Below are 22,975 nucleotides of genomic sequence, written 5' to 3' on the forward strand. Positions count from 1 at the left end.
ACTGAAATCTGTTGGAGAAATTGAATATTTGGCCGAGAATGACCCAGAAAGTACAGATATTTTGAAATCAAACATGTTGGACACATATTATCCCAAGAGAAGTCATCATCTGGAGAACATGTGTCTCTATGAAGTGCTGCAGAACTACATTTATTCACGGAAAGCCACAGAAGACATCAACAATGGAAAATATAAAGTCATTGGTGAGGAAGGATGTTTGGTGAAGCAAACAAAAGGAAGTTTGATAAATCACAGGAAGCTGAATTGCAACACTACTGACAAAAAGGAATTTTACTACTTGGCTCTTTTACAGCTGTTTAAACCATGGCGTACAGAGGATGAACTACTGGGAGAATTTCAAAGCTATGAAGATTCTTTTAATGCTTGCAAAGACAGCATACAATGCAGTACATTCTCAACTTATCTGCAAATGTTAAATGAAGAAATTGAACAGGAAACTACAATTGCAGCAGAAATAGCTAGAGACAGTTCTCAGGACAGCCAAAGTTCAGGAACACTCAGTCAAGATCCCCTAGGACAACCAATCGTTGAAAATGAAGCATCAATAGCCATGAATGAAGTGGAAACAGCTATGAATCAAGCTCAAGAAGAATTTATAGACTTACAAAATTTGGAAAGACAACTGAACGAAGAGCAGCAACAAATTTATGAAGAGATCAGAAAAAAAATTGATCACGGATTTCTACATGAAAAAAAAGAGTGCTCATGCACATCATTTCATCCAATCAGGATGTATGTAAGCGGACAAGCTGGAACTGGAAAAAGTTTCCTTATAAAAGTCATCAGAAGCTACCTACAGCAAAAAACGGATTCTACTTTGTCTTGTGTGGTTACTGCTCCAACTGGGTTAGCAGCATATAACATAAAAGGAATCACTTTACATCGTTTGCTAATGTTACCAGTGGAGCATGAGAACAAAATACAATACAACAAGCTAACTGGAGAAGCATGCTTGGAAGTTTCAAGAGTATTGAAGAAGATGCAAGTTCTCATTATTGATGAGGTGAGCATGGTATCAAACTTAATGCTTGCCTTTGTGCAGTTAAGAATGCAGCAAATTCTGAAGACAGACTATGACGTGTTATTTGGAGGAAAACACGTCATAGTTTTTGGAGATCTTTTGCAACTTACTCCAGTTAAAGGACAACCAGTGTTTAATACTGTGACACATGAAGACACAAAGAAGTCATTGGGAAGCATCGGTAATGCAAATATTTGGTCCTTCTTTGAGTAGAAGGAACTTACTACTAATATGAGGCAAGCAAACGATGAAGAATATGGAAGTATTCTGAAAGATATCAGAATTGGACTACTCACTGAAGCTGGCAAAAAAGCATTACAGAGTCGGCTGCTACATAATTTATTTCCAAAGGAAGAAATAGTTGCAGAGAAGATATACAAGAACATTGCAGAAAAGAAAAGTGTCATCTGCTTAATGCCAACTCTACATGAATGCTCAATATTCAATGAGGAGCTTTTGAAATTGGAAAAGGAAGATATCAGGAAATTGGAAGCAGTGGACAAAATTGAGGATGGAAGAATTACTGTCACATTAACAGGCACACTGAAAAATAAATTGGATTCACTAGAGAAGAACATTTCCAAAACAGCTGGATTAGAAAAAAATCTATATGTTTGCATGAACTGTAGAGTATTTTTAAGGAGAAATTTGGATGTTGAAAAAGGTTTAGTTAATGGAGCTATGGGAAGAGTTGTGGGTTTTATTAATTATCAGAAAAAAGATGGAATTGAATGTTTAAAAATAAAATTTGATCAGATAGAAGAAGTTAAAGACATTTGTCGTTGTTCAGTTCGTTTCATGCTTGTGAAAGATTTATATGTACGTAGGAAGCAGTTTCCGTTTTCTCTAGCATATGCTGTAACTATTCACAAGTCTCAAGGATTGACTGTAGATTGTGCATTTGTGAACATTGGTTCAACTGTGTTCAAAGAAGGTATGGCATATGTTGCTTTGTCACGAGTGAAAACATTATCAGGTTTATTCATGATAGACTTTGATGACTCAAAAATTAGTGCTGATGCAAATTGTGTAAAGGAGTATAATAGATTAAGATGAAGCTATGCTCCTCATTTAGGTCAGTATCCTGTGTTGGAGAAACGTGTAGTTTCTCGTAAAAGGAGAAATGAGAATATCTGTAATGAAGATGTAGAGAGGAGGAAAAAAAAGAGGAGTGATGTAATTGCAAGCAAAAAGAAAAAGGAAAATGAAGAACAGGTTGTAGGATGTCATTTTGAAAATAGCTCTGGTGTCAACTGCTACGCTAATGTAGTGCTGAATGTTGCATTTTATCTGGAAAGTGTGCAAGAGCAGATAATAGTAAATCAGGGAAAAAGATTCTGTTCTGAGTTGAGTCTCCTTTTTCAAAAGCTGAGTAATGATAAAACTCAAATAGAAAGTGCCACTGAAATTAGAACACTTTTAGATGTATGTTCAGGACGAACACAGTTTTCTCAAAATGTACAGCAAGACGCACAGGAATTCTTGATGTTTTTTCTTCAGGTACTGGAAGAAGAAGGGGTTCCCATTAAAAATGTATTTGGTCTCTCTTATAAATGGGAACATAGTTGTGAAAACTGTTATAATATATGTGGCTCTAATGTTGATTCTGAAAGGTTTATTTATTTAACATTGCCAGAAAGTAAAACAGTCACTTTTGCTAAATTAGTTAAAGATGCTAATCATAGCATGGAATGCAGTGAGTGTCAATCTGACATGTTTTCAACGTTAATTTTAAAGGAATACGGACAGTATGTAATTTTAATGATGCAACGCTGTAAAGCTGATGGTTCAAAATTAGATACTTTAATAAAGAAGTTTACAGGACAGCAATTATCAATTTCAGGAACAACTTTTGTAACAGTTGCAATAATTTTCCATGATGGACCTACTGTAACTTCTGGACATTACACAGTTTATCTTAAATGTGAAAAAGGCTGGACAATGTGTAATGATTCCCAATTGATTTTTAAGCAACGTTTGCCTTTTGATTTAGCAAATTCCTATCTAATCTTCCTGAAACCTAAATTTTAGAGAGATTTGGCAACATCTGGACAAAACAATTTTACCATTGTATTGGATTACCAGTGGAATTTTCAAAAAAAATGATTTTACAAATTACCATTTGGCCTAATGGAAAGGTAACCAATTATAATGTCTTTTTAAATTTTTAATGAAACTTTGGAAAACCAAAAATTTCGACAAAATCGGTAACATCTGCACAATTTAAATTTTGGAATGTTATTGGATTGCCATTGGAAATTTATTCAAAAAAGATTTTTAAAATTACTATTTGGCCATGCGGAAAGGTAAACAATTCTATTGTGGACTTATTTATTTATTAATAAATCTTTCGGAAACCAAAATGTTACAGAGAATCGGTGAGATCTGTACAATTTAAACTTTAGATTTTTATTGGATTAACATTGGAAATGTAATCAAAAAAGAATTTTAAAATTACTATTTGGCCTAAAGGAAATGGAACCAGATGTATTGTGGAGTTATTTGAGATATATTTTTGTGATTATACTTCTGAAACAAAAATATCAGACGGTATTAGTTGATATTTTTTTAGAATATTATGCATTTCTATAATGTTATGTTTAAGTTAAAAGAGATTCTGGGCTTTTTTTATACAATCTTTGAGATTGTTATTTTTTTTTTGCCCGCTGTTAAATGATGAATGCAATTGCTTTCACAGTTTATAGTGAAATGCAATATATTCTGAAAACAGCAAAAAAAAGGCAATTTTTTTTTTGAAAAATATGTAAATATGTGTACTGTATTATAAAATGTTTTATTAAATATTAATACTTTTTTCTTTTTTTTCAGATTGAGATAGAAAATTTTCGAAAACTAGAACCATTTTTAAAGCAATTAAAAAAAAATTTAAATGAATAAATATTTTTTTGAGTGGGTATGGTAAGTCAAAAATATCGTGGTCCCTTTTTTCCACTTCTCCACAATCACATTTTCAGTTTTTCATTGTAGTCTCTCAAGGACCTTGTAATGTGATAATTGATTTTTAGTGTTTTTTTTAAAAAAAAAAAAAATTACGTGTACCGTACGCGTACGGTAAAAAAAACACAAAAAAAAGTTTTAAAAACATATATAAAAAATAGATGAAAGGTAAGGTTGGCTCTTAAAAGAGCTGTTGTGTTCATGCAGGGACAGAGGAAAGAAAGAATGGGAATATTAGACGGTACGACAAGTGTGCTGATCTATTTTATTGTTCACTAGGGAAATACTGGTCTCCCTATAACAAATTAGATCATGACAAGTGGCGCACCGTATTTCAACCCTCAGAAACCGAGGGTTAATTTCCTGAGGAGAAGAAAAAGGAGATGCTCCCCCCACAGATGAAGGCCTCACCTGACCTGCAGAAGAAGGACTCGGCACTGCAGATGATGGTCCAGGCTGAGCTGCTGTGGATGTGCTTGGTTGATTTACTGAAGGGTTACCTTCAGTAAGTCGAGCATGTGTCCTTCTGTGTACATCCTTAAGGTGTCTCAACATGGTGTGATTCCCGAAGGAATACTTCCTGTCGGGATTCCCTCTTGAAAGTACACGGCCACACAGCTTACAAGTCACTAAGGGTGCATTTACCTTTTGCTGACCCTCTGGAAAAGAAAAATACTCCCATATGAAAGAGGTCTTTTGTTTCCTCGCTCTCTGCCTCAAGGTAGTGCTGCTAGCCTCACTCTCAGAAGGGCTCTGCTGTTCTGCCATCGTATCACAAAGACAACCCAGCTCCTTCTCCTAAGGGATCACAAGCAGAAATGAGGGGAATGGGTGTGGTGTAGGAGAGTTCTAGAACTGAAAGTAGTTTCAACCAATCAAAAATTGTGTTTCATGATCACATGACCAACCGTACGCTTACGGTGCGCTTACAGTGCGCTTACGGCAAAAGTACGCATGCGCGTAAAAAAGACACGCGCTCGCGCGCATGCGCATAACAGTCACTCCCCAACACTTCCGCGTAACCTGCGCGTGTAGCGTACACGCGTACGCGCCCCACGCGCAGTACGCGCGGCTACGCAAATTGCGTAACTATACGCAAACAGCGTAGATAAATTACGGACATTGCGTAAACCGTACGCTTACCGTAAGCTTACCGTACGCGCACTAAAAAAAAAAAAAAAAAAAAAAAAAATATTTTCAAAGGTTTACTAATATATCTTACCTGTTTGGTAAAAAAAAAAAAATCTTGAAATATTGCAGATTTTAAAGAAAAAAAACATAGTGTTTTAAGAGAATAAAAAGTTTTTAAAAAACTTGTTTTTTTTTTAAAAAAACACATTTAATATAAGAATTTATAAAAAAAAAATCATAAAAAATCAATAAAAAAAATATGGGAATCACATATGTTATAGCTAAGAATTAGCATTTAAAAAACCATACAAATTCACTGAAAAAACCATGGGTTTCACACACGTTATAGTTAGAAATTAGCATTTAAAAAACCTTGCAAATTCACTGAAAAAACCATAGGTTTCACACATGTTATAGTTAGGGATTAGCTTTTAAAAAACCTTGCAAATTCAGTGAAAAAACCATAGGTTTCACACACGTTATAGTTAGCTGGACATTTCACTCGTAAAAAACCAATGAAATTTTCCCGTTATAGTTAGTTAAGCTAACTATAACTCGCGCGCCCGCAATGCACTGCTGATGACGTCACATATTACATCACTCATGACATGGTCAGTGACATCACTCATGACATCACTGATGACATCTCAAATGACATCACTGATGACATCACTGATGACATCATCCATGTGATAGAGTGGCAGACCTCCTCTCACCCTAATATAACCTTTGATACACACATTCAAAAATAGAGACTGAAATTTTCAAAAAAATGGACATACCAATACCAATTACAACAACCTCTTCAATAATTCTAAGATCCACATAAACATCCACTTATTCACCAACAGTCCTGTACAGTCACTCATTCGTGTACTCACACATCATATGTACTCATACACCTATACATCCTGTAACACAATGCCACTCATCCATAGAGTTACTCACACACATAGTCACTCATGCTAATAAAGAATCAAACATCCATTTACATGCATATACAGTTATACACACACCACCACACTTACTTCTACGGAAACTTACACATACTTAGTCTTTTAAACAATCACTTATAGAAACACATACTTATTCATACAGGAACTCTTTCAATCTCTCACTCTCACATACACTCACTTATATACACCAATAGTCACATATACTAGTTTAAAACATATGTAGTTACTCATAGAGACACTATTGAGACAGCCATTCACTCACTAACACACCAATGCACACACTCATTCACCCATACAGTCCTGCACAAATGCTGTCTCCAACACATACAAACAGTGAGTCACTCATTCATGCACTTATGCACTACGTAATACCCCCCACTGAACCATACAGACACTCAGACACTCATACTGATACTCAAAAAACCAACTAATAACCTATATAGACACTCATGTTGCTGCTCACCAACCCATGCAGCCACTTATACACAAAGTGAGAGACTGATACAGGTATTTACACATTTAAACATTACTCATTTAGCCATGTATTCAATAAGATACACTTAATCAGTCAGTAATACAATCAATTTTTCAAAAACAAATCATCCATTTAGACACTTATATACTCATTTATTCTTCCATCGACCTTGAGATATATAAAACATATGTACTTTTCAGAAAAACACACATTCACTGGATGATGTCATCAGTGATGTCATCAGTGATGTCATTTGAGATGTCATCAGTGATGTCATGAGTGATGTCACTGACCATGTCATGAGTGATGTAATATGTGACGTCATCAGCAGTGCATTGCGGGCGCGCGAGTTATAGTTAGCTTAACTAACTATAACGGGGAAATTTCATTGGTTTTTTACGAGTGAAATGTCCAGCTAACTATAACGTGTGTGAAACCTATGGTTTTTTCACTGAATATATATATGTATATATATTATCTACTGGCAGTCGCCAGTAGATAGTTATAGTTAGGACCGAGTTCCCATAGGAAATCTGAAAATTCTATTTTGAATAACTTTGGCGCCGGTTGACGAATCCTCGTGAAATTTTCAAAACTAATGGTGCGCTCCGCTCAGCTCCTACCCTGAAAATCTCGGGGTGATTCGTCAAGCGGGGGCTGAGAAAAAAGGGGGGTCCCAAAACGCATTTTCCCCATGCATTTTCCCATAGGACCTTTAGTCGAAGGTACAGCCCGAACGGCTGAACAGAATTACTTGAAATTTGGCAAAGAGGTAGTCCTCAGGTCAGGCATGTGCCTTCTGCATATATGGTGTCAATCTGTTCAGTAGTTCCTGAGAAAATTGCAGTTAAAAGTACATAAATATCTATAAGCGCGCACCGTGCGCACCATAACGTGCGCGAGCGTAATTCTGATTGGTGGTTACATGTCAGTCAACATTCGAATCGGTCGAAATCAGGAAGTGTCGGCCGCCATTTTGTGTGTGACAGTGAAAAAGAAAGGTGGAGAACGTGAAAAGGGGGCAGGGTAGAGAGTTCCTGAGCCCCTAGCCTTTGTCAGGGGGTCCCTGAAGGACCCCGATGGGTGAAAAAAACATTTTTTTTTTTCAAAAAATCGCGGGGTGCACGCACGTTGCGCGCACCGTGCGCGCATGGTGAAAGACTCTTAAAAAAAATTAAAAACTTTTTAAACGAGCCATTCCATATTACAGGATACAGTCAATCTATAACTATATACATAGGTAGTTTATTGTAAAACAAATATATTAAAAATATAATAATACATACATAAATTAGCATTTAAAAAACCTTACAAATTCACTTAAAAGACCATAGGTTTCACACACTTTATAGTTAGGAATTAGCATTTAAAAAACCTTGCAAATTCACTTAAAAAACCATAGGTTTCACACATGTTATAGTTAGCTGGACATTTCACTCGTAAAAAACCATTGAAATTCCCCTGTTATAGTTAGTTCAGATAACTATAACTCGCGCGACCGCCACTCTATCACAAGGATGATGTCATCAGTGATGTCATGAGTGATGTCACTGACCATGTCATGAGTGATGTAATATGTGACGTCATCAGCAGTGGATTGCGGGCGCACGAGTTATAGTTATCTGAACTAACTATAACGGGGGAATTTCAATGGTTTTTTACGGGTGAAATGTCCAGCTAACTATAACATGTGTGAAACCTATGGTTTTTTAAGTGAATATATATATATATATACACATTACCTACTAGTAGGTAGTTTTAGTTAGGGCCTTATTTCTATTCAAAAAGCGAGTTTTCTTTTGCCAATATCTTTGGCTCCGTTTGACGAATCTTCCCGAAATTTTCAAAACTAATGGTTCACTCAGGTCAGCTCCAGTCTTAGAAGTTTCAGGGTGATTCGTCAAGCGGGGGCTGAGAAAAAAGGGGGTACCATAACTCATTTTCCCCATGTTAATTTCCATAAGAACTTTAGACACGGCTACAGCCCGAACTGCTGAACGGAATTACACCAAATTTGGCAAAATGTAGCTCTTGGTCCAGAAAGTGTAAATTCATTTGTTAGATGCTGAGAAACTAAAAAAATAAAAATGTATATATCTGAGCACCGAGGAGGAGCCGATATCCCGCCAGAGCACAAGCTTCATTCTGATTGGCTGCCAACACTCCGAAGCAGAATGGGTTGGCAGCCATCTTGTGACTCTGTAACCGAGTCACAAGAAAGAGGAAAATAAAAGTGAAAAATTAAGAAAAGGGGGCAGGGTAGAAACACCCTGACCCCCTAGGCCTACTCAGGGGGTCCCACATGGAGTCCCAGTCCCTAAAACAGCATTTTTTTTAGCCTGAGTCGCGCTGGGTCCGCGAATCCGGCAGAAAATATTTTGGTTGGGTTGGGTTGGGTTGGTTGGGGGATGAAGTCTCCATTGCTAGTGAGGTGTCGCTGGGGGCCAACTAGACCACCAGGAACCACCAGTAAGCCCCACACAATGGGATTGCTGAGAGGTGGTCCGAGGCCACGCCCCTTTTTATGGCACTGGTTGTGTGAATGTCTGTATCAGTTTGTCAGTTGGTGTCTAAGAGTGGCAGTATGAGTGCGTAAGTGAGTGGCTGTATGGATGAGTGATTGGTTGTCTGAGTACCTGTATGGGTGTCTGAGTGTCTGTATGGGTGGGTGAGGGTGAGTTTGACTACCTGGGGAGCCTTTACTTTTGCCGAACCACCACTGCACTTTGCACTTTTCACCTTGTCCCTGCTGGTCCCGGAGTGCGAGGAGGAGCTATAAGACTCGACGGGCATAGAAGCACCATAAAACTGCCTGAGGTATCCTGCGGGGCGGGAGTCTTTACTTTTGCCGAACCGCCACTGCACTTTGCACTTTTCACCTTGTCCCTGCCGGTCCTGGAGTGCGAGGAGGAACCACAAGACCTGACGGGCACAGGAGCGCCATAAAACTGCCTGAGGTATCCTGTGAGACGGGAGCCTTTACTTTTGCCAAACCGCCACTGCACTTTGCACTTTTCACCTTGTCCCTGCCAGTCCCGGAGTGCAAGGAGGAGCCACAAGAACCAACAGGCACAGGAGCACCATAAAACTGCCTGAGGTTCCCCACTGCGCGGGACACGCGCGGGACGTAGACCGGGCCAAGAGCCAAGACGGGCCCGTCTTAGCCTGTCCGAGCCCGATCGAGGCCGGCCGGGCCTACTCTCTTGGCCTATGGAATCGACGCCATGCATAGAAAGAGATAAGGAGCCCCATTAAGCATGGAGTCCTGTGGAGAAGAGGGATACATATTGAATACCCACTGGTAAGCGAGGGTCTGAACTTTCCTAAACATCGGGGTGCCATTCTGGTAAGAGCAGTAGCAGCGGACAGTGCGGACATTGTGGACAGTGCGTAGTATGTAAAGAACGGATATATATCGTATCACTTTGCTAAGTACAGAACTGCAGCCACACATACTTTTGACTGGGTAGGTGACCTGATTGAAAAGCCTACTAATATATTTAGTATATTAAAATGGGAAAAAGAAAGGCCACAATTACCCAGCCCCCCTGCAAAAAAAGTCCCGGGGGTCGCACATCAAACGCTTCTAAGCTACCTTACGGGTGCTATGGGGGCTATAGAAAAGCAGATATCTTCAGTAGATAAATCACTGATTACAGGAACACTAGGCACAGTCGATGGGACGAACGCGGCAGCTGTAGGAGTGGGTAGTTCTCCCTTGGAGGCCTCAAAAGACATCTCGCCTCAGAATGGTTGTATTCAAAATATCGTAGTACAAATAGAGTGGGGGACCGGGAGCGTAATTAGAGAAAGGTCCAGTACCCGTGCTCCCTCAGAATACAGTGTATATACTAAGAGGGTAACTGTTCCTAAGAGAATGAGAAAAGTGCCAAAGAGTTGGTATGTGTGCTGTTAACGCGGTCGGGTAAAAGTGAGTGTGGGGAATTTCTCCTTTAGAATATTGTGCCCTCACACACCCTTTCGAGTGTCATGCTTCATAATCGGGCGTTGCTCCTCGTGGGGGTGGCGCTGCAGTCCCCCACGGGCCCCGCGAGAGGGCTCTTTATCAGAGATCTTTTATGGAGACGCCGCAGTTGTGCATGGGGGTGTGTGGGCCTATAAAAAGGGAGGTGAGTTAGTGAGTTAAAAATGCTATATGGAGCCCAGAACCTAAGTTTTTTTTCACGGCTCCGTGTAGCAAAGGTTAAAAATTGTATTTAAAATATGTCAGACTACGTAATACTTAGGGACCATGAATCTTTTACTCAGCCTCCATTGAAGCGACAAAGAACCCCGGTACGCATACATAAGTCAAGCGAGGAAGCTGATGAAGGGGGGAAAATAGTATGACTACCAAGCACACCCTGTCTAAATCTGGCAAAAAAAATAACTAGAGCCAACAAAAAAGGCACCCTGCAAGCTGCAGGAGGTATAGGAAATAGGGCAAAAACTGAATCCCATGGCAATGATTTAGGGAATTTAATTCTGCTAGTGGAAAAGTTAGACGTCTTTTTGAGAAACTCGTTGACAGTGTTAGAGAAAAGAGCAGACCAGATTGAGGCAAGACTGATTAACCTCCTAGTTAAAGAACAAATAGTTAAACACACACCTCATAATACCAGGCTAGAGGGCACTGGTGAATCCGATATATCAAAAAGAACTAAGACACAGAAAGACCAGCAACCCCCTGACCAGAATGAGATAGCCACAGGGCCTAACACAACTAAGTCTCATTGGGCAGGCCGATTTGCTCCCCCATATCCTCCGATCCTTAACTCAAGCTAAAGCCATATTAAAGGGGGACACCAAGTTAGTAGAGACATTTGAGCACAACGCTAGCTGGACTCGTAATAATCACAGCAATCTGTCCCTACTCACTAGGTCAATCCCATCCGAACCCCCCTTCTTGGACTTACCACCAGCCGTTACCCCATACACAGTTATTCTTGCAAATGTACCTAGGCTGAGAGTAGAAGATAGTGAATCTTGGGAAACTTTAAGAAATAAGTCCATCCACTGGCTAGGTACAAAGATTGGGCTTATGGAACAACTTTTAATGGAAATTGAGATGGTCCGCAGAGTTAACTGGGTGGGAAAAGACCGGACAATTTTACCCGGTGACTGCGTGGCGCTAACATTTAAAATGCCCCAGCTGGTGGATAATATCTTACAGAGGACATGGAACAACATCATACTCATGGAGGGTATTAATAAATTACCCCTTGGGTTTTTTCTATCAACCACCCCCTGTAATGGAGAGGGGTGGTTTCAGAAGAGATATTGAGACTAGAGATCAATATTCATATAATGTACCGGTGGGAAACAGATTTGCATTACTTCTGTCCTTAGACAAGATTGACTGACTGGATCAGCCACTTATAACTACCTTAAGCAATACAACGGTCTATACCAGGATGGACACACAAACAGTTCCCCCTAGCCCTAAGAGTGACTCTTTAGAAACTGGGGATATATCACAGAAACAGTGCGAAAGTTTAGATGAAAATTCTCTTATAACAGGCTATATCCCAAACCGCAGACAAGAGACAGGATTAGGAACAAACATGGATCAGAGCCCAGAGACTCCCCCACCTTCTCCTGTAGTACTTGGCACAATAAACTGGAACATTGATAAAGGGAATAGTATTTCAATCTTATTCTGGAACATAGCGGGCCTATGATCTAAACTGACTAACCACCTCTGGCATGATTTTGTGGGGGAATTTAACATACTCTGTCTACAAGAGACGTGGACCGTGACCGAAATACATATTGATGGGTATAAAACCTACCACACATCTGCTATACCATCTACTCATGGGAGATCCAAGGGTGGCCTTAGTATATATGTATCAAATATGGTAAACATACACAAAATATCTTTTGCAATTTAAGAACCTAATTATCAAATTGTGATTTTGACCATGGTTAAATGTAAAGGTATTGTTCTGATTAACTTTTATAACAATGCACAGAGGGATCATGTGGTGGATATTTTGAAACAACTTAGAAACACGTTACAGGAACTGCAGAATGGTAGAGCAGAGGATGTTTTATATGTCTGGGGAGGGGATTTCAACACGGTATTGTGTCCATCCAATCGAGAGGCAATTTGTGGTTTATTGGACGAAGATAATGGTAATTTACCTCACTTTCCCCACTCTTTATACGGGGATTTTTTAAATGAGATCTTATTTGCTTTGGATCCGGGCTTTGCAAATGTAGTATGTTCTCCACCAATTCCTTTTACCCAGACCTTTAATGGTAGAGGACTGAGTTCGATTATACAATGTATTATTATCCCAAATAGGTTTGCGTCCCGTTTATTAGAGTACAAAACGCATATGAACGCCATAAGTGATCACTTTCCCTTGAGTGTGTCTATATCCCTCCTGTCTAAAATACGTGGGCATTGCATTAAAAGTATCTATGCAGTCCAAGACATGGTAATTGATAAAGTAAATGGTTATTCCTTAAAGTGGGAAAAGGTAGACCCGTATAAGATCACAAAGAGAGTGATCAAGAATAGTTACAAATCACTTCTGAACTGCTTGAATGAGTCTACGTCATATGAAGACACATTGGAGTCCTATGCACAAATTACTGAAGTAATTAGGAATGCCTTAAAGGATGAATCAAATAAAGGGCACAAGAAGAATAAGGGGTGGTTCAATCACCAATGCACAGAAGCCTATTCAAAATTAAAACATGCATTACATAAAACAGAAAGAGATAGAATTGAAATTAAGCAGTGTAGGAAGGCCTACAATCAGGCTCTGAAATCATGCAAAACAAAAATAAAAAACAAAACATGGGCTGATCTACGTGAGGCAAGCATGAATAGGGATAGTGCCGTCTTTTGGCGTGTGGTAAAATCCCTATTCCTAATAACAGAAAACACCCCTACCATGGAGATGGCTATTGATGAAGAACAATGGCTAGCCACTCATCCTTTGTGAGCACATATAGCTTTTACGCCACTCAACCCCCCCTTTTTAACTAGGTGGTCGACTGAGCCAATAAACTTCAATTTCAGATCAACCAACCTTTTTAATCACCTACATCTACACTCCCGGGCCCTCACACGCACGCACCATACGGCAGGGAACAAAAGATCTCCGACAAAGAGCCCCTGTATGGGTGCCCGTCGGGTATTGCACCGCCGACCCGACGAGGAGCAGAACCCAGATGATGAAGCATGACACCTAGCTTGCTGGGTGTGTGAGGGTTTTAGTTCCACCCTGAAGGGATTCCCTTCCCTTGTGCACTTTCTTTCATTAGGTTGAAGTCTGAATTGGAATACTTTATTCCCTGCAGACTTTCTGTCCTGCAGGAACTACACATCTCTCGTTGACACAGTTACTTAGGGCCTATGTGTAGGACCTCGTTAAAAATAGCCCACCTTTCACTCTCCTTCCTTTTGTTGAACGAATGGAATATTTTTCCAACATCTACAGACAAGTAGGGGTGGTGGATGGTATAGACGTAAGTGCTTCAAGTTCAATAGCACAGTCAACAAACTTCCCAATATCGATAGCCTTCACCCTAGAGGAGGTAGTATGTGCAATAAAAGCCAGTAAGGGAGGAAAGGCTCCTGGGCCTGATGGTGTACCCATCAATATTTTTAAATACAATATAGAGTTATGGGGCCCACTTTTAATGCGAGTGCTTGCTGCCTGCTATGTAACCGGATTTATTGAATCTTGGTCAGATTCTATTATAGTACCCATTTTTAAAAAAGAAGATAGACAGATTCCAGCATGCTATCGTCCCATATCATTGCTGGACTCCTTGGGCAAGGCGGCAGGACGCATAGTGCTCAATGGGCTCCAACAATGGGCTGAAGATAATAATATTTTATCAGATCTTCAGTTCGGTTTTAGGGAGTGGTTGGGTACAACCGAACAGGGTCTTAACTTAACCATCCTCATAGGAAAATATACGATGGCAAGAAAGGGAAGATTATATTTGGCCTTTGTCGATCTTACGGCCGCATTTGATTGTGTACTTCACGAAAAACTATGGAACATTTTAGCCTCCATGGGGGTGGAGATACCATTAATTCATTTCCTAAGAGAGCTTTAAAGAAATGCAAAAGCTCGGGTTTGGTTCGGACCAAATGGAGAGTGCAGAGCGTTGTTCAAAGTGGAGAGGGGGGTTAAGTAGGCTGTGTACTGGCACCTTTTCTATTTACATTATACACCAATGGTCTCGAACAATCCATGATAGAAAGGTGCCGGGACCGACCCCAGCTGTCCAGTCGTCCTATACCCGTCCTTCTCTATGCGGACGACGCTGTAATCATGGCTCAAAAACCAAGGGGACTACAATGGGCACTTGACATTTACAATGAGTTTATGAAAAACTTAGGCCTGAGAATAAACTCCACTAAAACCTATATAATGAGTTGCGGGTCAGGCAGCAGGAAGCAGAGATATATATATATATATAGCTAGCCAAAAGGTAGAAACTACCATAACATACCCCTATTTAGGAATTTTAATTGACCAAAAGGGTTCATGGCGTCAGGCTATTAAGGCGAGAAAATTGCTTTTCATAAGAACGACGTCAGCCCTGGTGAACTTCTCAAAGAAATTAGGGAAGAGACCCCCAGTTGAGTTGCTTCGTATCTACCAAGCCAAGTGTGTGAGCACAGCCATTTATGGCACAGGGATTTGGGGATACAGTGATGTAAAAGAAATCCAGAAGGTGGAGAATGCATTTTTGAGATATTTGCTGGTGGTCCCCTCACTGTACATCAACTTATATCTGCCACACTGAGCTGGGGTTGCCATATATCACAGACACAATAAAAATTCAACCACCCTTATTATGGCACCGGATTTGGTCTTCAACTAAAACTACATTTAACAGCGACAGCCCTAAACTAGAACATGCACTTAAGATCAGGTGGTTAAAGTACATAAAAGAGTTCATGTACAATTTGGGTCAGCCAGAATACTACCATGACCCTCTCTCTATGGGCTCTATCTCTAGAAAGGCTTTCAAAAACCAATGTATGATCCATCTGGAGGCTAATAGATTAGCTGACGAGGCATCAAGTCCCGCGGTACAAAGCAACCAGATGATGCGAATCACCATCGGTCTACAACCATATTTAGTAAGCACGCCAAGTGGTTACGGTAGATTTGTTCTCACACGCCTTAGACTTGACACGTTTCATTGCTTGGTAAGCTTTCCAACTATAAATGATTGGTTGAAAATCTTACCAAGTTGTCCCTGCGATGGAGTTTCCCCGCAAACATCAATGCATGTAGTTCTTTTCTGCAAATTTTATGTGGAACAGAGGAGGAGATGGATTAAACCCATACTGAAACTATGGGGTGTAAGGCAATGCCGCCCAGCCTTTCTCGCATTGCAATTGTTAGAAACTGAGTGTTATGCGAGATATGTTGCCCTATTTTTGAATAGCACAATTAAGTGTAGGAAAAACTTATAAATTATATTCCATCTAAAGTACACTGTTAGGTTTTAGCTTTGTTATTGTTTTTAGACTTTTAATATTGTTTTGGTTTTTAAGATAAATTTTAACTATTGTATAGAAATGTGATATATAATTGTAAAACTGTGCTTTTATGGCTCTGTTGCTGAGTCAAAAACCGAATAAAGCAACATTTTGATTTGATTTGACTACCTGTATGGATGAATAAGTGGATGAGTCAGTGGCTATATGGGTTAGTGAGTGTGTGTGTGAGGGGCTGTATGCATGACTGAGTATGTGTATGGCTGAGTGAGTGAGTGGATGTGCCAGAGCTATATGGGTGAATAACTGGCTATGTGAAATGCAGTATAGGCGAGTGATGGGGTCTATGAGTGACTGTATGGGTGAGTGTGTGCTTGTGTCAGTGACTGTATAGGTGAGTGAATACGTATTAGTATCTGTTTCAGTAAGTAAGTGGGTGTGTGTGTCACTGTATGGGTGTGTAAGTGGCTATGTGATTGACTGTATGAGTGAGTAGCTGTATGGGTGACTGCGCCGGTGTGTGAGTGGCTGTATGGGCGTCTGAGTGGATATGTCAGTGGCCGTATTAGTGAGTAAATGGGTGTGTGAGTGTCATTATGGATGAGTAAGTGGATGTCTATGTAGATCAATGAATCAGTGAGTAGATGTGAAGGTACTGGTATGGGTCTGGGAATGGGTTTGTGAATGGTTGTGTGGGAGTGGGTGTATGAATGGTTCCATGGGGTGTTAGTGTGTACGTTAGTAATTTTGTGGATGATGTCATCAGTGATGTCATTTGAGATGTCATCAGTGATGTGACTGCCTGGCGTAACATCTCGTTTTTTTATACGCCCAAATGAGACTACTGGATCCCAACGTAGTCTCATAATACTGCAATCCCCTGAATGCACCTTGACAGACTTTTTATTTTATTTTATTTTATTCGCTGGACTGCAATTTGTTTTACTTATTGTTCATTTATATGGGAACATTACAGACATTGCATTCCCTTTTCAAACAGTGGCGTAAAGAAAGTTGAGAGGCCCCCCCTGCAAGGTACACAGAGGGGTCCCCGCTCTGAAGTTAATCGAGAGTTCTCAGACCCGAGTACTGTGCTGAGGGATGGAATTACACCAAATTTGGCAGAAAGCCGGCTTTTGCTCAACAGATCATGCTTTTTGTGTAAATCCATTCTGTAGTTTTGGAAATATTAAGAGAAATCCAAATTTGTACACATAGGGACACGGATCCTCTGCAGATCCAGCAGTCCCCTTATTGAAATCTGATTGGCTGCCAACACTTGAACTATGAAGTGTTGGCAGCCATCTTGAGACTCGAGTCCCATAAAAGACGAAACAATAAAGAAAGGGGGCAGGGCAGGAATACCCTGATGCCTAGGACTAGTCCGCTGTGGGTTGCAAACACGTTTTGGGGAACAATTTGCAGTAAAATCGCAGGTGGATCTGCAGCAAAATTGAAAAAAAAAATAAGCTCGGCTTCCGGTCCTTCTGTTCAAGGAAGCCCCTGGATGGGCCAAATCCCAGGGGCACTGCTTTTTAATTATGCGGGGGTTCTCATGCAGTACCCTTGTGCCCCGGGGACCACCACCTGCCCGGTGCTTTATTTGAAATCAATGCTGGGGTAGTGTGGACCCCCCTGCAGCCCCGGGGACTGCCACCTCCCAGGGGTTTTATTTGAAACCAATGCGGGGCCACGCATACCGCCACCTCCCCGGGGCTTTACTTTCATTAAATGCAGGGGCCAGGTGGACACCCCCTCAGCCCTGGGGACAGCCACCTCCCCATGGCACTTTAAAATATGGATGCAGGTGAACCTGCTTGGCCCGCCTGCACCCCAGGGATGCTCGGCCCCCTTCCTGGGTACATAAATGGCCCTTGGGACCACCACCCCTCAGGGCCGGCTTCTTCTATGTCCCAGGGTGCCCAAACCTGTGACATAGCTTTTGGCTGCGGCTCGGCAGGAGCTTTACCACTCCCTCTAAGCCACAGCAAATCCTCCGCTTCCAACAAGCAAGAGCTCAGAAATGCTCTTGTTTGCTGGAAGCGGAGTAGAATTGCTTTCAAACATAGGGAGCTGCTTGTTTATCCTGAATGTGTAATTGCCCTGCCAATCATATAGTACAGAATGTCTGTCTGAGCAAGAAAGATTTGACCACCCCTCTGCAAACATGCTTCCTGGCACACTACTGGTTGGCGGATGAAGTCCCCTTGGCTATTGCGGGTCCTTGGGGGCCAGGAACCCCTCCTGTTACCTCCAGTAAGTCCCGCACAGGGGGATTGATGAAAGCCCATTGGAGGCCCTGGCCCATTTGTCCACCACTGTGCAAACAAGCCTCCTGGCACACTACTGGCTGAGGGATGAAGTCCCCTTGGCTGTTACGAGTCCTTGGGGGCCAGGAGCCCCTCCAGTAAATCCCTAACAGCGAGATTGCTGAGAGCTGGTTAGAGGCCCTGCCCCTTTTTCCCACCACTCTACAAACTGACTTCTTGTTAAAAAAATTTAGAAATTCACTTAAAAGCCAAAGGTTACAGGGACGGTATAGCTAGGCTCAGAATTAACTTCTACAAAACCATATAAATTCAACAGTTATAGTTGGCTGAGTTAACTATAACTTACGCCCCGCAATGCACTGTTTATGACCCCACATATTACATCACTCATGACATGGTCAGTGACATCACTGGTGACATCACTGATGACATTTCAAATGACATCACTGATGACATCATCCACAGAAACACACACCCATTCACTCCCTCATACAACCTCTCGTACACTGACTCAGACACCCACACAACCAGTCACATACCCATTCACAGACCCATACAAGTACTCATACATCCACTTACTCATCCATAGAGCCACTCACTAACCCACCCACTCACTCACTCATATAGCTACTCACACAACCACTCATTCACCCATACAGTTACTCATACAACTAGTCACTCACCCATATTGCAACTACACACCCACTTATTCACCCATACAACCTCTCTCCCACCCATTCACTCACTCATACAACATGTCAACACAGCCACTCACCCATACAACCAATCACACACTCACTGACACACCCACACCACCACTTACATACCCATACACAAATCCATACAAGTATTCACATAACAGTTCACTCACACATACCGTCATTCACACAGACATATTCTCTCCAATACAGCCACTCCCACACCAACTCACTTTACCACACTCCCACTCAAAAAACTACTCATTCATCCATACAGCATACTTGCACACCCAGTGACTCACTAATAAAGCCATTCCAACACCTACACACTCACCCATACAGTCACTTGCACACCCACTGAGCCACCCATATTGCCACTGACACACCCACTCACTCACCTATAGAGCCACTCACACTGCCACTCACTCATCCACACAGCTACTCACGCCTATACTTATACACCCATACAGCCACTCACACACCCACTCACACACCTATATAGCCACTCAGACACCCATTCAGACATGGATACATGCAGCCACTCACATATTATATGTTAAAAATAGTATCAATCATTAGAAGTACACCTATTATACAAACTACAGTTTTTCAGTAGCTTAGTATATATGTTTAACACTCATAAATTCTTAGAAAACACTTACACTCACTGGATGATGTCATCAGTGATGTCATCAGTGATGTCACTTGAGATGTCTACAGTAATATCATCAGTCACCTGGACCAGAACCAGCTACTCGACTCCTCCCGATCCGGTTTCCGCAGCAATAACAGAACCGAAACTGCCCTGATCACAGCTACTGAGGACATCTGAACCCTCCTCGACTGAGGAGAAACAGTAGCTGTGATCCTTCTCGACCGCTTGGCAGCCTTTCACACCGTATCTCACTACACACTGATCGAAAGACTTCACCACATCGGCATCCAAGGGGAAGTGCTCAGATGGATCACCTCCTTCCTCATCGGAAGAACCCAGAGGATCAACCTACCACCTACCACCTTTCAACTCTGAACCCAAGGAGATCATCTGCAGGGTCCCCCAGGGCTCATCCCTCAACCCCACGCTCTTCGGCACATATATGACCCCTCTGGCCAACATCGTCAGATCCCATGGTCTCAACATAATTTCCTACCCAGATGACACCCAACTCTTCCTCTCATTCACCGACGACCCTACCACCACCAAACCAACTTTCACAGATGCATGACAAACTTCACCGACTGGATGAAGAACAACTGCCTGCAGCTGAACAAAGACAAGACAGAAGTACTGATCTTTGGCAACAGCAGAAACACATGGAACGACTTCTGGTGGCCATCTGACCTAGGACTCGCACCCACTTTCTCCAACCACACCAGAAACTTGAATCATCATTGACAACAAGCTCACCATGAAATCACAGATCAATGCCATCTCCTCTGTCTACTTTCTCACTCTGTGCATGCTATGTAAGATTTTCAAGTGGCTACCCCTACACACGACACGCACCGTTGTGGAAAACTAGCTGCAATAGCTGTTAGCATCGGCTGAAGCCTTTTTGTTTGTGGCAGTCATTTTAGTTAGGTATGTGCCAGCCATGTGCTTTCTCCCTCTTCACTGCCCTTGTATTCTGCTTGTGTCATGCGATATAGTTAACTCTTTCAGCACTGAGCCAGAGCTTGCACATGCTCAGAAGAGTCTGTAGCTGCTCATGCACCTTCCTTAGACTGTAACTGTCAGGCTGTTCTAACTGATGTCAGCAACTCATTACTCCTCCTACTTGTTGACTGTGCATTTTCTGTATGACTAACTATGTGTGTAACGCTTCTCATGTGTACTTGTACCGCCTCCTTTTGAGCCCCTGTGTGGGTATAAAAGGCCCCTGTTCTCTGCACTCCTTAGACTGTCTCGCACAGTGGCCTGAGGGTACTGTATGACGCAGTCTCCCTCATGTGAGGTTAGTAAATATTTATTTTTGATATTACAGCTTCCGTGCTAATCTCTTCTTTGTTGGGTTAAAGGACCAGGTGTATCAGTAAACCCCTAAACAGGTTTTTATTTCTTCACCGTGACACAAGCCCTCATCACCAGCTGACTGGACTACGGCAATGCCCTTTATGTAGGAATCACCGCACACCTTCTACAGAGACTTCAGACCATACAGAACATCGCAGCCAGACTCATCCTTGGCCTTCCCCGATGCACCCACATCACACCCTATTTCAGGAAACTCCACTGGCTCCCCATACAGAAGAGATGCCAATCCAAGCTGCTGACCTACACACACAAGGCTCTACACAACCAAAGACCTGACTATATTAACCACCTCCTGAATTTTCACCAACCATCGAGACGTCTACGTTTCATCTCCCTTTCACTTGCCAATACAACCCTCATGTACCAAAGCAGAAGTGGAGGATGCTACTTCTCCCACATCCCAGAAAAGACCTGGAACAGCCTCCCCACACACCAAGGGACCATCACCTCACTTCGGAAATCTGAATGGCCCCATGACCTGGCTGCTCGAATAAGCCTCCGGGGCCTGCTAGCGCCTGGATCAGGTGATTAGCCGTGCTTTATAAATCCTGATTGATGATTGATGTCACTGACCATGTCATGAGTGATGTAATATGTGAGGTCATAAACAGTACATTGCTGAGGCGTAAGTTATAATTAGCTCAGGTAACTATAACTGCTGAATTTCTATGGTTTTGTATGAGTTAGATCTGAGGTTCACTATAACATGTCTGTAACCTATGGTCTTTTCAGTGAATATATATATTATCTACTGGCGGTCGCCAGTAGATAGTTATAGTTAGGACTGTGTTTCCATAGGAAATCTGAAAATTCTATTTTGAATAACTTTGGCGCCGGTTGACGAATCCTCGCGAATTTTTCAAAACTAATGGGGCACTCCGCTCCGCTCCTACCCTGAAAGTCTCGGGGTGATTAGTCAAGCGGGGGCCAAGAAAAAAGGGGGGTCCCAAAACGCGTTTTCCCCATGCATTTTTCCATAGGACCTTTAGTCAAAGGTACAGCCCGAACGGCTGAACAGAATTACGTGAAATTTGGCAGAGAGGTAGCCATAAGGTCAAGGAAGTGCCTTTTGAAGGTCTCGTGTAAATCTGTTCAGTATTTCCTGAGAAAATAGCATTTAAAACCATATCAATATCTATACGCGCGCACCGTGTCGAAATCAGGAAGTGGCGGCCGCCATTTTGTCTCTCGCAGTCTGAGGCAGTGAAAAACAAAGCTGGAGAATGTGAAAAGGGGGCAGGGTGGACAGTTCCTGACCCCCTAGCCTTTGTCAGGGGGTCACTGAAGGACCCCCAAGGGTGAAAAAAACATTTATTTTTTTGTCGAAAATGCGCGGGGTGCGGGCACCGTGCATGCACGGTGCGCGCACGGCACGCACAACACTTCGTGGGCGCTCGGTGCACGAAGCGCACTGAGTGCCCACAGCGCGCGCATGGTGTGCGAAGCGCACCTTGCGCGCACGGTGCACGCATGGTGAAAAATCTGAAAAAAAATATATATTAATAAATACATAACTTAGCATTTAAAAAACCGTACAAATTCACTTAAAAAACCATAGGTTTCACACACGTTATAGTTAGGAATTAGCATTTAAAAAACCTTGCAAATTCACTTAAAAAACCATAGGTTTCACACATGTTATAGTTAGCTGGACATTTCCCTCGTAAAAAACCAATGAAATTCCCCCGTTATAGTTAGTGCAGGCAACTATAACTCACGCGACCGCAATCCTCTGCTGATGACGTCAGATATTACATCACTGATTACATATGTGTCTTTCTGAAAAATAAATATTTGTAATATATGTATAGCTAAAGATTAATGGAAGAAGACATGGGTAAATAGGTGTCTAAATACAGTGATGTAATATCTGACGTCATCAGCAGAGGATTGCGGTCGCGTGAGTTATAGTTGCCTGCACTAACT

Source organism: Triturus cristatus, chromosome 5_1 (assembly GCF_964204655.1).
Source record: "Triturus cristatus chromosome 5_1, aTriCri1.1, whole genome shotgun sequence".
In the NCBI taxonomy this organism is placed as follows: domain Eukaryota; kingdom Metazoa; phylum Chordata; class Amphibia; order Caudata; family Salamandridae; genus Triturus; species Triturus cristatus.